Source organism: Manis javanica, chromosome 13, assembly GCF_040802235.1.
Source record: "Manis javanica isolate MJ-LG chromosome 13, MJ_LKY, whole genome shotgun sequence".
NCBI lineage: Eukaryota > Metazoa > Chordata > Mammalia > Pholidota > Manidae > Manis > Manis javanica.
This window is the reverse complement of record NC_133168.1, coordinates 32,584,723-32,599,495: the sequence shown is the minus strand read 5'-3', so window position 1 is coordinate 32,599,495 and position 14,773 is coordinate 32,584,723.

Here is a 14,773-nt window from a genome sequence, read left to right as displayed (position 1 = left end):
TCTGGCTGTAGAAATATCATGTTTGCAAAAAGAAAACATGTTCTTCCCAGTTTTGCTAGCATGGTCAAACATTGACGATGTGTAGCTGCAGAAATTTTTTGTGAGAAAATTGGGGATATCATCTTACCAACACTATCATTAAAAAGATGGGAGGAAGAAACAGAAAAACCTTTCCAATTTTTTTTTCAATCTTGTATAAAAAGAAAATCAGAACTTTATAATTTTAGCTACACTAATGATTTATGAAGATTACACAACTTTGCACAGTTTCAGTCACTGGATGCTTGAAAAGGAAACATGAACTGGGTGACAGGAAGGTTGCAGTAATCAGCATCAGACTCAGTAGGACTTTGTAGTAGATTGAGTGTGTGTGTTTGTGTGAGAGAGAGACAGAAAGAGAGACAATGAGAGAAAGAGAGGAAAAAGACACAGAAAAAGGTCGAGAGAGAGGTGGGGGGACAGATTCAGACGTGAGCACTTGGCTGGATGAAAAGAACCTTTACTGAGAGATGAAACATCCAGAAGGAAGCCACTTGGGAGAGGAGGGAATGACTTCAGTTGGGGATTGAGTTTGGATTCCTCATGAATATCCATTTGGAGACATCCAGGAGGTAGTTAGAGATATGGATCATCATTCCATGTTGACAACAGAGTGTAAACATGTTTTATATGACTGGAAAACCAAAACATTCACTTGACTCACTTTACTGTGGTACTTGTCTTACCACAGTGGTCTGGAATTGAATGCACAATATATTTAGCGTATGTTGGTACTGATGAAAAGGAGTAAGAAATAGAGAAGTCTGAATACTCAAGAGAGAGGGATTAATTATCAGTGTCCTAGAGGACACTGAGATGGAGTTTATAGACATGTTGAGGGACTGGCTTTGTATAAAACAATGGATGCTGTTATTTCTCTGGTATGAAAAGAGAAAAGGAGAATTGAGAACAAAAGTAGATCTGATAGAGTTCAGTCAGGATTGAGAGGTTCCCTTATAATGATGTCTGTTTTCTTAGTGGAGTAGGAGAAAAGATTAACGGATAGAAGTGCAAGGTAAAGTCTAGCTGCCAGAGATTTTAGGGGAGGAGAAAGAGCTTAAAGCAATGTGGAAAATGGAAGCATGGACAGGAATCTTGGTGGGTCTCCTCACAAATGGGTTGGAGAGCCCAGCTGAAAGTGGTGATCAGACATTTATGGCCCAGTTGTTACTGCTGAGTGGTACCATGCAACACCAAACCAAACTTGGTAGGCTGCACAGAGAAAGTAAACAGTTGAGTTCACCTCGTGCTGGGTTTTTCCCAGTCAGATGCTATGGAAAGATAAAGAGGCAGGGGAATCTAGAGTAATAGTAAGAGAGAAACCAGAATGTTTGACCACAAAATCTAAACAGGATAATTATGAAAATGAAGCTAAGAGAGGGCTGTTGGGTAAGGAAAAAGTAGAAGAGGATCAGAGGTCCTGATGAGCTCAGGCACTCATTCTAGATCCAATATAGAATGAACATTTGGTAGATAGTCAATTAGTTGTGTGGATATAAGGATGCCTACTTCCAAATACAAACATGTAAAGGTCACCTGACTCACACCCATGTATTCCATTCCCCCATTACCAACATGTCTATTCCAACTGAGGTGGTCAGTTCATTAAATCAGAATATGCCACCCTGTCTCTGCACCTTTTGTCATAACAATATTCTGTATTAATGCCTATTCTACTCCTTTTCTGTCTATTCAAATCTTCCCCATTTTGTAAGACTTAGCTCTCACTTCTTCCCAAAACTTTCAGCTAACTGAAAACATGAGGGGAAAAAAAATCCCTTGACATTTATTGAGCATCTACTATGTTCCAAGAAATGTACTTATATGTATGGTTCTAACTCAATTTGGGCATTGGAGCTTTCATCTTCCTTTTGCATGTGAATTATCTTTATTGTCTTTAGTACTGTACAGCATTCTTTTATGTTTATTTATGGCAAGAGATTTTTGTGCCTATGTCTTTACCTAATACTTGATGATAATTTTTTGATGGCTTAATTGTGTTGTATTTTCCATAACACGTTTCAGAATGGGTTGGACATGGCAGGCATAACTTATTAGTTGATTAAGAATTTGAAAATACGAAGCAGAGAAAGACAAATAACATGATTTCACTTATTTGTGGAATATAAGAACAAAACAAAGCAGAAGGAGCAAAACGGCATTAGATTCATAGACACAAAGAAGTCACTAGTGTTTACCAAGGGAGAGGGGTTAGGGTGGGTGCAGTTGGGGAGGGGTATAAAAGAGCACAATAATTTGCAGTGTAAGCTGATCATGGGAACTGTTGAGCCACTGTGATGTACATTTGAAACAAACATAAGATTGCATATTAATGATATTTTCATAAAAAAATAAATTAAAAAATATGGAGATATAGATAATAGACTAGAGAGTATGGAAGAAAAGACATGAATGCCAATCATTATCCCTTGTAAATTCATGGTATGTGCTGGGTATTGGGAAAATTTTAGAATGTATCTCTAGTGTTCCAAAATAGTTAATATACTTTCTAAAAGTGAGTAATGTACTGTTGTTTCAGTAGATTCAGATCTGATATATTTTTTATTGAATGTCGTATAGCCAGTTCTACATGACTATCTCATTTGAAAAGCAGTCAATTGTGATATAATTGTAATGGCTAGAGATGTAGACTTCTTTCTATTAGTTGTGTTTCCACATACTTACATGAATTGATAATTCAATAAAATATAAATCAGCATCTGATTTACTTTGAAAAATTAATACTGCATAATTTAGGTAGTTTTACATTAAAAGTTTATGTATTTTTAGTAAAAATAGCATCTAAATAAAAATTAGCTGAAAGTTTAAAAGACTTGACCATACAAAAAACAGTTATATTTATAAGTCAGATATGAATGCTAATAGTTCAAATTTTGGCAGCAGTGGAGTAATTTTTTGGAGTTAATGCATTGGAATTGGCTCATTAAAGACATTTTGTAACATCTCATTGAGAAATGGTTATGAAATTTTCTTAAATAACCATCAAAACTTCCTTTTCCAAAGTCTCCTCTTACTTTAGGGGGGTTTATGATATTTTTATATTCAAAAGCTAAACTTCATTTAAAGCCTTTGCCAAATGAGATGTCGTTTCTTAGACAAATTAATTCAAGCACAGACAAGTTACACGTCTGAGTTTCTGCAGAAAGTTTTTGCCAGAACCAGCAATGGAACTGGAGTTTCCTATTTGCAAATGAAGTAACTGTTTTAGAACACTGTATGCCATATATTTAGTGGGTAAAGATTCTCAAACTTGTTCACAAAACAAAGAGATTAGTTTTTCTTCCCTTTTTACAATGTTACCATCACCTTCTACATGGAGATTGTCATTTTCTACCTTAACCTAAATCAAATTTACTAAAGGAATATTCATTTTAGGGAAACTTGACAAATTTGTCAGTATTTTAAATGCTTAGCAGTCTCTTACCATGGGAAAAGGAGTAATAGTGTTCTGATTCTTGAATGTTTCATAAGAATAGAGTCTGTAGAAGCTACCAGGACGTACTAATACCTTGTATTGGTAAAACAAGTGTTAAAATATGTTTTCTAATACTTTATTTTACTTCCTAAATGTGAAGTTATTTTTCCTTATTAAAATAGAAATACATGTATGTTACAGAAAAATTGGAAAATACAGACACATAAATAGAAGAGAAGTATAATTACTAGAAGAGAAATACATTACTGTGAGTTAAACTTTCTGGACACTTTAGTGAGCATACTTCCATACCTTACCTCCATATGGATATATGGGAATATGTATGTATATATGTGTGTGTGTATATATATATATATACACACACACATATATATATCTCACATCATTTATATAATTTTTTTACTGGCTTACACACTTGATAATTGCATTTTACACACTATTACACATCAACAGTTCTATTTTTTATTTTCACATTATTTTTAACAGCTGTATATACTCTTTACGTAGGTATATCCTAATTTATTTAATCAGTTTGTAATATTGGACATTTGATTGTTTTTAACATTTTGTATTACAATCAGCACAGTAGTAAACATCATTTTCCATACATCTGTCTGCACTTTGTCAGTTATCTCCTGAGGTTGTTTCCAGAGGAATAACTAGGCCAAACTTCTGGGCATTTTTAAGTATAATATTACTGCCAAATTGCTCTCCAGAAAACCTTATAATTTATACTCTGACCAAATACATATGAAAATATCTCTTTTCTCTCACTAATAGAAATTAAACTATTAATTTTCATTTTCTCATTCTGATTCTTATAACAACTGTGAGAAAGAACAGATTATAGAAATGCTAATGGTCACACATCTAGAAAGTTACAAGACTGGGAGTCAAGTTTTCTGACTTACCATTCCACATATTCCTTTATATTACATATTTCTTGCCATCATTGCTGTTGATGATGGCAGTTACAAGTGCACCATCAGGAAAGAACATTGAGCAGGAATTCTTGCACACCACAGCCTGACTCATGTCTGTGTTGCTGGCAGTGTCCTGGACTCCAGCCATTGGACTGTGGGTAGCACAATTCTTGTATTCTGAGAAAAAGGGAATGTTGTCACACTGCTTGTCCAGGCCAGCACTGAAGCCAGAGAGAAAGAGAAGAGGAAAGAAAGTTGGAGACAAAAGGCAGCTGAAGGTGATCAAATTATATGCCTTGTGACAACATGTCCCTAAAAGCTCTGGATTCTTGCCCTACATTGTGAGTGAAATAATGCAGGCCATCCATTTGATCTGAAGATTGTTAATTGTGGAGTTTATCTTTACTTTTGTTTTTAATTGTAAGATTCATACAAATTGGATTCTGTTTTTGTTTTAATTTATACAAATGTTATATAAAATGTTGAAGGAGCCAAGTTCTCTTAAATGAAACAAAAGACATGGTAAAGAAAAAAATTCCCTTTTGGATAGAAAGATGTAAAAGTGGGAATTTTTTTTTGTGTGTGTGTGTGTGTGTGATGGTTTAGTAAATTGAATTCAAGGTTAAAGAAGGTTGCAAAAACCAAAAGCAAAAGAGGAGCAACAAATTCAATTATACAGGTGTTTGCAAAGTTCTAAGATCTCTTTAGCTATAGAATTGGATAAGAAACTGTTATGCAAAAGTGCAAGTGATATTTGTTAAGGGCTAATGAGCCAATTATACTAGTAAGTGCTGAGGGGTAAGAAGAAAAGGTAATATGCTCTGTCCTCTGGTGTGTCCCACCTTGTGGTGGCAATAAGACTACTCAGGGCAGCTTTTCTAACCACTAGTTTTGATTCAGTCCTTCTCTTCTATGCTTCAACATTACTCGGTTCTCCCATCATTAAACTTAAATCTAAATTAATATCTATTTACTTGTCTCTTACACCCATTAGACTATGAGCACCTTGAGCTGCTTACTGTGCTTACCACAAGAGGATATGCAAAAAGAAGCCATGGGACAATAAGTATATAACTGTTGATAACCACCCTAAATATAAATGGTCTGAATGCACCAATCAAAAGATACAGAGTCACTGAATGGATAAAAAAACAAGACCCATCTATAGGTTGCCTATAAGAGACTTACTTCAAACACAAAGACATACACAGACTAAAAGTGAAGGGATGGAAAAAGATATTTCATGCAACTAATAGGGAGAAAAAAGCAGGCATTGCAATACTTGTATCAGACAAAATAGACTTCAAAACAAAGAAGTAACTAGAGACAAAGAAGGACATTATATGATGATAAAGGGGTCAATCCAACAAGAAGATACAACCATTATAAATATCTATGTACCCAACACAGGAGTATCTACATATGTGAAACAAATACTAACAGAATAAAAGGGGGAAATAGAATGCAATGCGTTCATTTTAGGAGACTTCACCACAACACTCACTCCAAAGGACAGATCAACCGGACAGAAAATAAGTAAGGAGACAGAGGCACTAAACAACACATTAGAACAGTTGGACCTAACAGATATCTACAGAACACTCTACCCAAAAGCAGCAGGATACACATTCTTCTCAAGTACACATGGAACATTTTCAAGAATAGATCATATACTAGGCCACAAAAAGAGCCTCAGTAAATTCAAGAACATTGAAATTCTACCAACCAGTTTCTCAGACCACAAAGGTATGAAACTAGAAATAAATTGTGCAAAGAAAATGAAAATGCCCACAAACACATGGAGGTTTAACAACATGCTCCTAAATAATTAATGGATCAGTGAACAAAAAAAAACAGAGATCAAACAGTATATGGAGACAAATGACAATAATTCAACACCACAAAAATCTGTGGGATGCAGTGAAGGCTGTGCTAAGGAGGAAGTATATTGCAATACAGGTCTACCTCAGGAAAGAATAATAATCGCATATGAATAGTCAAAAATCATAATTAACAAAACTAGAAAACGATGAAGAAATGAGGCCCAAAGTTAGTAAAAGGAGGGACATAATAAAGATTAGAGCATAAATAAATAAAATCAAGAAGACTAAAATAATAGAATCAATGAAAGCAGCAGCTGGTTCTTTGAGAAAATTAACAAAATAGATAAACCCCTATCCATATTTATCAAGAAAAAAAGAGTCTACACACATAAACAGAATTAGTAATGAGAAAGGAAAAATTATACAGACATAACAGAAATATGAAGAATTATTAGAGAATACTATGAAAAATTACATGCTAACAAGCTGGATAACCTAGAAGAAATGGACAACATTCTAGAAAAATACAACCTTCCAAGGCTGACCCAGGAAGAAACAGAAAATATGATCAGACCAATTACCAGAAAGAAAATTGAACTGTTAATCAGAAAACTACCTAAGAACAAAACTGCTGGACCAGGTGGCTTCACTGCTGAATTTTATCAAACATTTAATGAAGGCCTAATTACCCATCCTCCTTAAAGTTTTCCAAAAAGTAGAAGAGGAGGGGATACTTTCAAAAGCCAGTATCACTCTAATATGAAAATCAGGCAAAGAAACCACTGAAAAAAGAAAATTATAGACCAATATCCCTGATGAACACAGATGCAAAAACACTCAACAAAATATTAGCAAACCAAATTAAAAAATTCATCAAAAAGATGATCCATCATGACCAAGTAGGATTTATTCCAGGGATGCAAGGATGGTGCAATATTCTAAAATCCATCTACATCATCCACCACATGAACAAAAAGAAGGACAAAAATCCATAGATGCTGAAAAATCATTTGACAAAATTCAACATCCATTCATGATAAAAACTCTCAACAAAATGGGTATAGAGGGCTATTACCTCAACATAATAAAGGCCATATATGACAAACCCATAGTCAACATCATACTTAATAGTAAGAAGCTGAAAGCTTTTCCTTTAAGAATGGGAACAAGACAAGGATGCCCACTCTCCCCACTTTTATTTGACATAGTTCTGGAGGTTCTAGCCACAGCAATCAGACAACACAAAGAAATAAAAGGCATCCAGATTGGTAAGGTAGAAGTCAAACTGTCACTGTTTACACATGACATTATATTGTACATAAAAAACTCTAAAGAATCTACTCCAAAACTGCTAGATCTAATACCTGAATTCAGCAAAGTTGCAGGATACAAAATTAATACACAGAAATCTGTTGCTTTCCTATACACTAACAATGAACTAGCAGAAAGAGAAATCAGGAAATCAATTCCATTCACAATTGCATCAAAAAGAACAAACTACTTAGGAATAAACCTAACCAAGGAAGTGAAAGACCTATACCCTAAAAACTACAAGACACTCATGAGAGAAATTAAATAAGACAACAATAAATGGAAACACATCCCATGCTCATGGACAGCAAGAATTAATATTGTCAAAATAGTCATCTTGCCTAAAGCAATCTACAGATTCAATGAAATCTCTAACAAAATACCAACAGCATTCTTCAATGAACTAGAGCAAATCATTCTAAAATTCATATGGAACCACAAAAGGCCCCAAATAGCCAAAGCCATCCCGAGAAGGAAGAATGAAGCCTCTTCAACAACTGGTCTTGGCAAAACTAGACAGCTACATGCAAGAGAATGAAACTGGATTATGGTCTAACCCCATACACAAAAGTAAACTCAAAATAGATCACAGACCTGAATCTAAGTTATGAAACCATAAAACTCTTAGAAAAAAATATAGGCAAAAATCTCCTCAATATAAAGATCAGCAACATTTTCCTGAACACATCTCCTCAGGCAAGGGAAACAAAGTAAAAAATGGACAAATGGGACTACATCAAGCTAAAAAGCTTCTGTACAGCAAAGGACACCATCAGCTCTCTACATCCTACAGTATGGGAGAATATATTTGTAAACAATATTTCTGACAAGTGGTTAACATCCAAAATATATAAAGAGCTCACATGACTCAACACCCAAAAAGCAAATAACCTTATTAAAAAAATGGGTGGAGGATATGAACACACACTTTTCTAAAGAAGAAATTCAGATGGCCAAAGGCACATGAAAAGATGCTCCACATCACTAATTATCAGGGAAATGCAAATTAAGACTACAATGAGATATCATCTCATACCAGTATGGATGGCCGATATCGAAAAGACTAAGAACAACAAATGCTGGTGATGATGTGGAGAAAGGCAAACTGTCCTACAGTGCTGGTGGGATGTAAGCTAATTCAACCATTGTGGAAAGCAATATGGAGGTTCCTCAAAAAACTAAAAATAGAAATACCATTGGGCCTGGGAATCCCACTCCTAGGAATTTACCCAAAGAAAACAAGTTCTCAGATTCAGAGGGACATATGCACCCTTATGTTCATTGCAGCACAATTTACAATAGCCAAGAAATGGAAGCAACCTAAGTGTCCATCAGTAGATGAGTGGATAAAGAAGACGTGGTACAAAACACAATGGAATACTATTCAGCCATAAGAAAGAAAGAAATCCTACCATTTGCAACAACATGGATGGAGCTGCAGGGTATTATGCTCAGTGAAATAAGCCAGGTAAAGAAAGACAAGTACCAAATGAGTTCCCTCATTTGTGGAGTATAAGAATAAAGAAAAACTGAAGGAACAAAACAGCAGTAGACTCACAGACTCCAAAATGTGACCAGTGGTTACCAAAGGGGAGGGGTGGGTGAGGGTGGATGTGGAAGCAGGGAGAAGAGGATTGAGGGGTATTATGATTAGTACACATGGTGTGTGTGGGGGGATCATGGGAAGACAGTGTAGCACAGAGAAGACAAGCAGTGACTGTGGCATCTTACTACACTGATAGACATTGACAGCAATGGGGTATGGGGGGTACTTGATAATATGGGTGAATGTAGTAACCTCATTGTTTTTCATGTGAAACCTTCATAAGAGTGTATATCAATGATATCTTAATAAGAAAAAAAAGAGGCCAAGGGAACTTAATAGACAGTTAAAGTATACCACAGAAAACACCGTATTTTACCATTTGGTATAGGAATTGTTTTTTGATCACTATATTCACTGCTTCTCCAAAATCGTGGCCTATACTTTTCAAACTGATGAAGGTAAATTTTTATTATACTAATAAACTCAGTTTTCATTAATTTTGCAAAGTTGGACAAATCATTTAATTTATGGCCTCAATTTTTCTCATCTACAAAGTTAAGAGTATTAGATAAGAACAATAATTCACAACCTATGTTTAGGATACCTATCCCAATATTCAGATATGGGGTAGGAGGTAGGATACATCAAGAGTCTTCATTAGGATATTTGTGGTGTTGAAAAATATATTCAATGTCATTATGTAATTTCATTTCAAAAATAAAAAGAAATATACTCTCTGTAATATTACACAATAGGAATAAGAAGTCCTGGAAAATGTTGGTCCCTAGATTTCTCTGAGTTTAGAAGCCAATTCTTTCCAGAATCTCCAGGGTAGCTGTGGGATGGGACATAATTTATATTCTTTTATGTTTTCCAATGAGAGCAATAAAGGTGAAAAACACTGTGCTAATCCCACAACGCTCCAATCATGTAGCTTTTAATCCTGGCTAACAGAAACCTTATTTTTCTTTGAATATGTCACCTTTTTAAACTTTTCAACTTATCTTGTTTTGAATAAACATGAAAACTATAGATCACATTAATACTAGGCTCAGAAAGATAAAGAAGATAAGAATACTAGTCAGATTGAGTTACTGAAGGGTCAGTGCGTAGAACTGTTGTAATTTCAGACTTGCCCATGTGACCATGGACAGGCTAAAGTTAGTGGCTCAGGAAATCCTGTGAGAGAACTGAAACGCAGCGTACCATTTTTGGGTCACTGGGTGCTATATTTTTAAGAGAAGTTATGTTCTCATGATGCTCGGGGTCTTTATTTGAAGGGTTTTTTTAAGGAGTTTTTGCTGTTTGGCATCTAAATGACTTCCCCAAACAATACAATGCTGCAAGATTTTCATATACCTCACTGGTCTTCGGTAGCCACAACCACAACAAAAGTATGAAATGATTTGAAATGCCCAATACAAATTTAAAAAAAAAGAGAGATTGAAGTGTCACCCCTTACAGGAGGTGACACACAACTCAGTTTGTGCAATCTCCTCCTTGGCTGACTTGTGGAGGGGACAGCTGTTATATTTATGCTCTGTAACTGTTCAAGTCCTGGTTCGTGCTCTTCAACTCCTTTGGTACCTGGATTCTTGTTGTCACAGGAGTCAACAGCAGCCTGACATTCCTCATACCAGTTATGGGCCAACCTGGGCTACTTCTACCATCCATTTTGCCTGTGTGTATGCCTCAGACATGCTGAAGCATAACCTATTTGTCCTGTCTTGTGGTATTTTAAGCTCTGTTTCTAAACTACTGCATAGCTTTAGACTGTTAGGGCATTGTGAAATTGTGGGGATAGTCTACAGATATAGAATAGCATTTTAAAAATTGGATTTTTAGGCCTAAATCTTAAAGTACCTCTGTCAGTTCAGGTCTTCTGGAAAGCAGATGTCAAGGTGGGATTAGATGGGCAAAAGATTTATTGGGAGGAGTTCTTGTGAAGGAAAAAAGGGAGGGAGCATGAGCCAGCAGGAAGAGCTTCAGGCCTTGGGACAGGTCTGTGAAAGAAGAGAGAGAAGGAGTGTTGGGTAGAAGGAGTTTCAGACCACAGTGCAGTTCTGAGAAGGTCTCAGCCAGTCTGGAGGGGTTTCCTGAACTCCTGAGCGCAAGCTTCCCATAAGAGGAGCCCTGAGTCAGGCAGAAGCAGCTTCGGCCTACTACCCCCACTATGCTCTGTCACTGTCTCGGAGCAGCCAGTGAGAAGCATGGCCTGACTTGAATGCAGCAGTGGGTCCCAGGGTGCGGCAGTCTGGGGCGTCAGTCAGCTGTGTTCTCCCCAACAGGTCCTCTGGAAAAGAGAATTGAAAGGGGTACCTCCCTGGCCACTGACATGACCAAATGTGTGACCTTAAGTCCCAGGATCCTCAGCAGAACTCTCCAGAGGTTATGAACATTATCCCCTCTGCTCCCCACTCCCATCTCCAGCCAAGCTCATGGCAGTTCATTTCATTTCTAGACTCTAAATCCTCACAGAGCAAGTTTAATTCTGAAAACTACATCTCCAGAAGCTCCCTTTTGTTTGTTTTTGTTTCCTAGCCAATAAAACCATCTCTCTCATTTTTTTGAATGTTAATTCCACAAACATGTCATTAATGAATTCCAATCACTGTTAAATACAGAGGACAAAGGTAAATTAGACACCTTAATGGGTTCATGCCTTAGAGAGGTTCATGTGCATATTAACAGAAATTTTAATGATCTGATAAACAGATGAACAGGAGGGAAACAGAGAGTACTACCTTGACCAGCCTAAATAACATTTGAGCGAAGTCTCCAAGGACAAATACACCTCATTCAGACAGAAAAGACAAAGGCAAGTCTAGGCAGAAGCAAGCAAGAGAAATGGACTATAAGCAATGGGTTGCTCCTGGAAGATAAAGGGGAAGACTGAGGCGGTAGGCAGGATCCAGCATTTTGCTTGGGAATTTGCATTTGATTGTGTTAGTCATGGTCACATGTGCATTTTACAAATGTGGCAGAGTTTTTGGGTGGGCAAGACTAGAGAATAATAGGAAGCCATTGCCTATTGAATATTTCCATCCGCTCACTGATGTGCCTGGAAGAGGTCAGGAGCCCTGGGAAAAGATTTCCTGACTTAACATGCAAAAGGCTTTTTGGGTTCTAACCTCAGTGTTTAGGCCAGTCATGTAATTCTAGATATATGGAAGTTTCTGTTATTTATTAACTGGAAATAATGATACATGTCCTGATATCTGTTGAACTGTTGTGAGAACAAATGAATTGAGGCAGAATTTTCGAAGGCAGTTTGCAAATTTCAGCACTGTAAAAATTAAGGGACTGTTAAGCACTGCCCTGGAAGAAACAGCGCCTGGGAAAACCTGCAGAGTGTGGTTTTGTAAGATGTTCAGCCTGCAAGGGAGAAAATGCCTGGCTCAACATTGGCTAAGAGGAAATGTTTGGGAAATTATCAAACAAAGTAAAGTAAATGGGGCTTTCTGTTTTGTTTTTGGAGATCACAATTTCTTAATTGTCATTCTTTTTTTAAAAATAAATTGCTTATTTATTTTTTATTTTTTGTTGAAGTATAGTTGACATGTAATATTATATTGATTTAAAGTAAAGAACACTGTGATTTGACAGTGATATACATTATTAAATGCTCACCCCAATTAGTGTAGTTGCTATCTGTCAACACAGAAAGATGTTACAGAACTATTGACTATATTCTCTATACTGTACTTTCATCCCCATGACTAATTTATATTATGATTGAGATTTTGTGCCTCTTTATCCCTTTCACCTATTTCACCCACCCACCCCAACCCCCTCCCCATGGTAACCACCAGTCACTTCCTAATATTATGAATCTATTACTGTTTTGTTCATTTTGTTTTGCTTTGTTTTTAGATTCCATATGTAAGTGAATTCCTATGGCACTTGTCTTTCTCCACCTGAATTATTTCATATAGCATAATTCCCTCAAGGTCCAACTATGTTGTCACAAATGGCAGAATTTCCTTTCTTCTTATGGCTGCATAATATTCCATTGTACATATATGTACCACTTCTTTATTCATCCATTTGTTGATGGACACTTTGATTGGCTATTATAAATAATGTGGCAATAAACATAAGGGTGCATGTATCTTTTTCAAATCAGAGATTTTGTTTTCTTCAGGTAAATTCCTAGAAGTGGAATTTCTGGGTCTTATGATATTTCTATTTTTTGTTTTTTGAGGAACCTCCATACTGCTTTCCATAGTGGCTGCACCAATTTACACTCCCACCAACAGTATAAAAGGGTTCCCTTTTCTCCACATCCTCACCAACACTTGTTATTTCTTATCTTTTGTATAGTGGCCATTCTGACTGGTGTGAGGCGATATAGTGGTTTTGATTTGAATTTCCCTGATGATTATCTATCTGGAACATCTTTTCATGTGCCTGTTGGTCTTCTTTATTTCTTCTTTGAAGAAATGTCTAATCTGGTCTTCTGTCCATTTTTTAATTATTTGTTGTTGAATCATTTGAGTTCTTGTGATATATTTTGGATGTTAACCCCTCATCAGATATTCATTTATGAACATATTCTCCCATTCTGTCGGTTGCCTTTTTTAATGGTTTTCTTTGTTCTGTAGAAGCTTTTTAGTTTGATGTAGTTCCACTTGTTTATATTTGATTTTGTTTCCCTTGCCTGGAGAGACATGTCCAGAAAAAAATTACTCATGCTTATGTTAAGAGACTTTTGTCTATGCTTTGTTCTAAGAGTTTTGTTATATTTATGTCTTTAATCTATTTTGAGTTTACTTTTGTGTATGGTGTTAGACAGTAATCTAGTTTCATTCTCCTGCATGTAACTGCCCAGTTTTCCTAACATCTTTTATTGAACAGACTTTCTTTTTTCCATTGCGTATTTTTGCCTCCTTTGTCATATATTAATTGACCATATATGCATGGGTTTATTTTTGGCTCTCTGTTCTGTTCTATTGAGCCTTTTGTTGTTCTTGTGCCAGTACCATACTCTTTTTATTACTGTAGCTTTGTAGGAGAGCTTCAAGTCAGGGAGCATTACACTTCCAGCTTTGTTCTTTTTAAGGTTGTTTTGGCTATTTGGGGTCTTTTGTGGTTCCATATGAATTTTAGGATTATTTGCTCTAGTTCTTCAAAAAATGCCATTGATGTTTTGATAGGGATTCCATTGACTCTGTAATTGATTCTGGAAGGATAGCCATTTGGTCTTAACTGTCTTTTTGTTTGCCCTTCCTCACCATAGATGGTTCCGAAGTAACAGGAAGTTGGGTCAGGGAGTATTAATAAGGCAAAGGAGGTGGTTAAAATGTATTTGATGTAGTAAATAGAAACTGAACCACTTTAGTGTGGGGAAGATAGTAGACTAGACATCAGTTATGTGAATGGACATACATGTAGGGATGGGAAACAAACAGCTTTCTGAGAAACTTTCTGCTTGCCAGGAGAATTATAGGCCCTATCCTCTAACATTTCTAGGGGGAATTAGCAGTATATTATCAAATAAATAAGAATCACTCTGACACTTCTCTACTGGAAAAATTTTAAAAAATTTTATATAAGCCCTATACATGTATTTTAAATATATGTATACATTATCATCAATATATATATTTGCAAAGAAAATCCCTATGTAAACAATTCCATTATAATGACCATACCTAAATAACATTGAACTTCT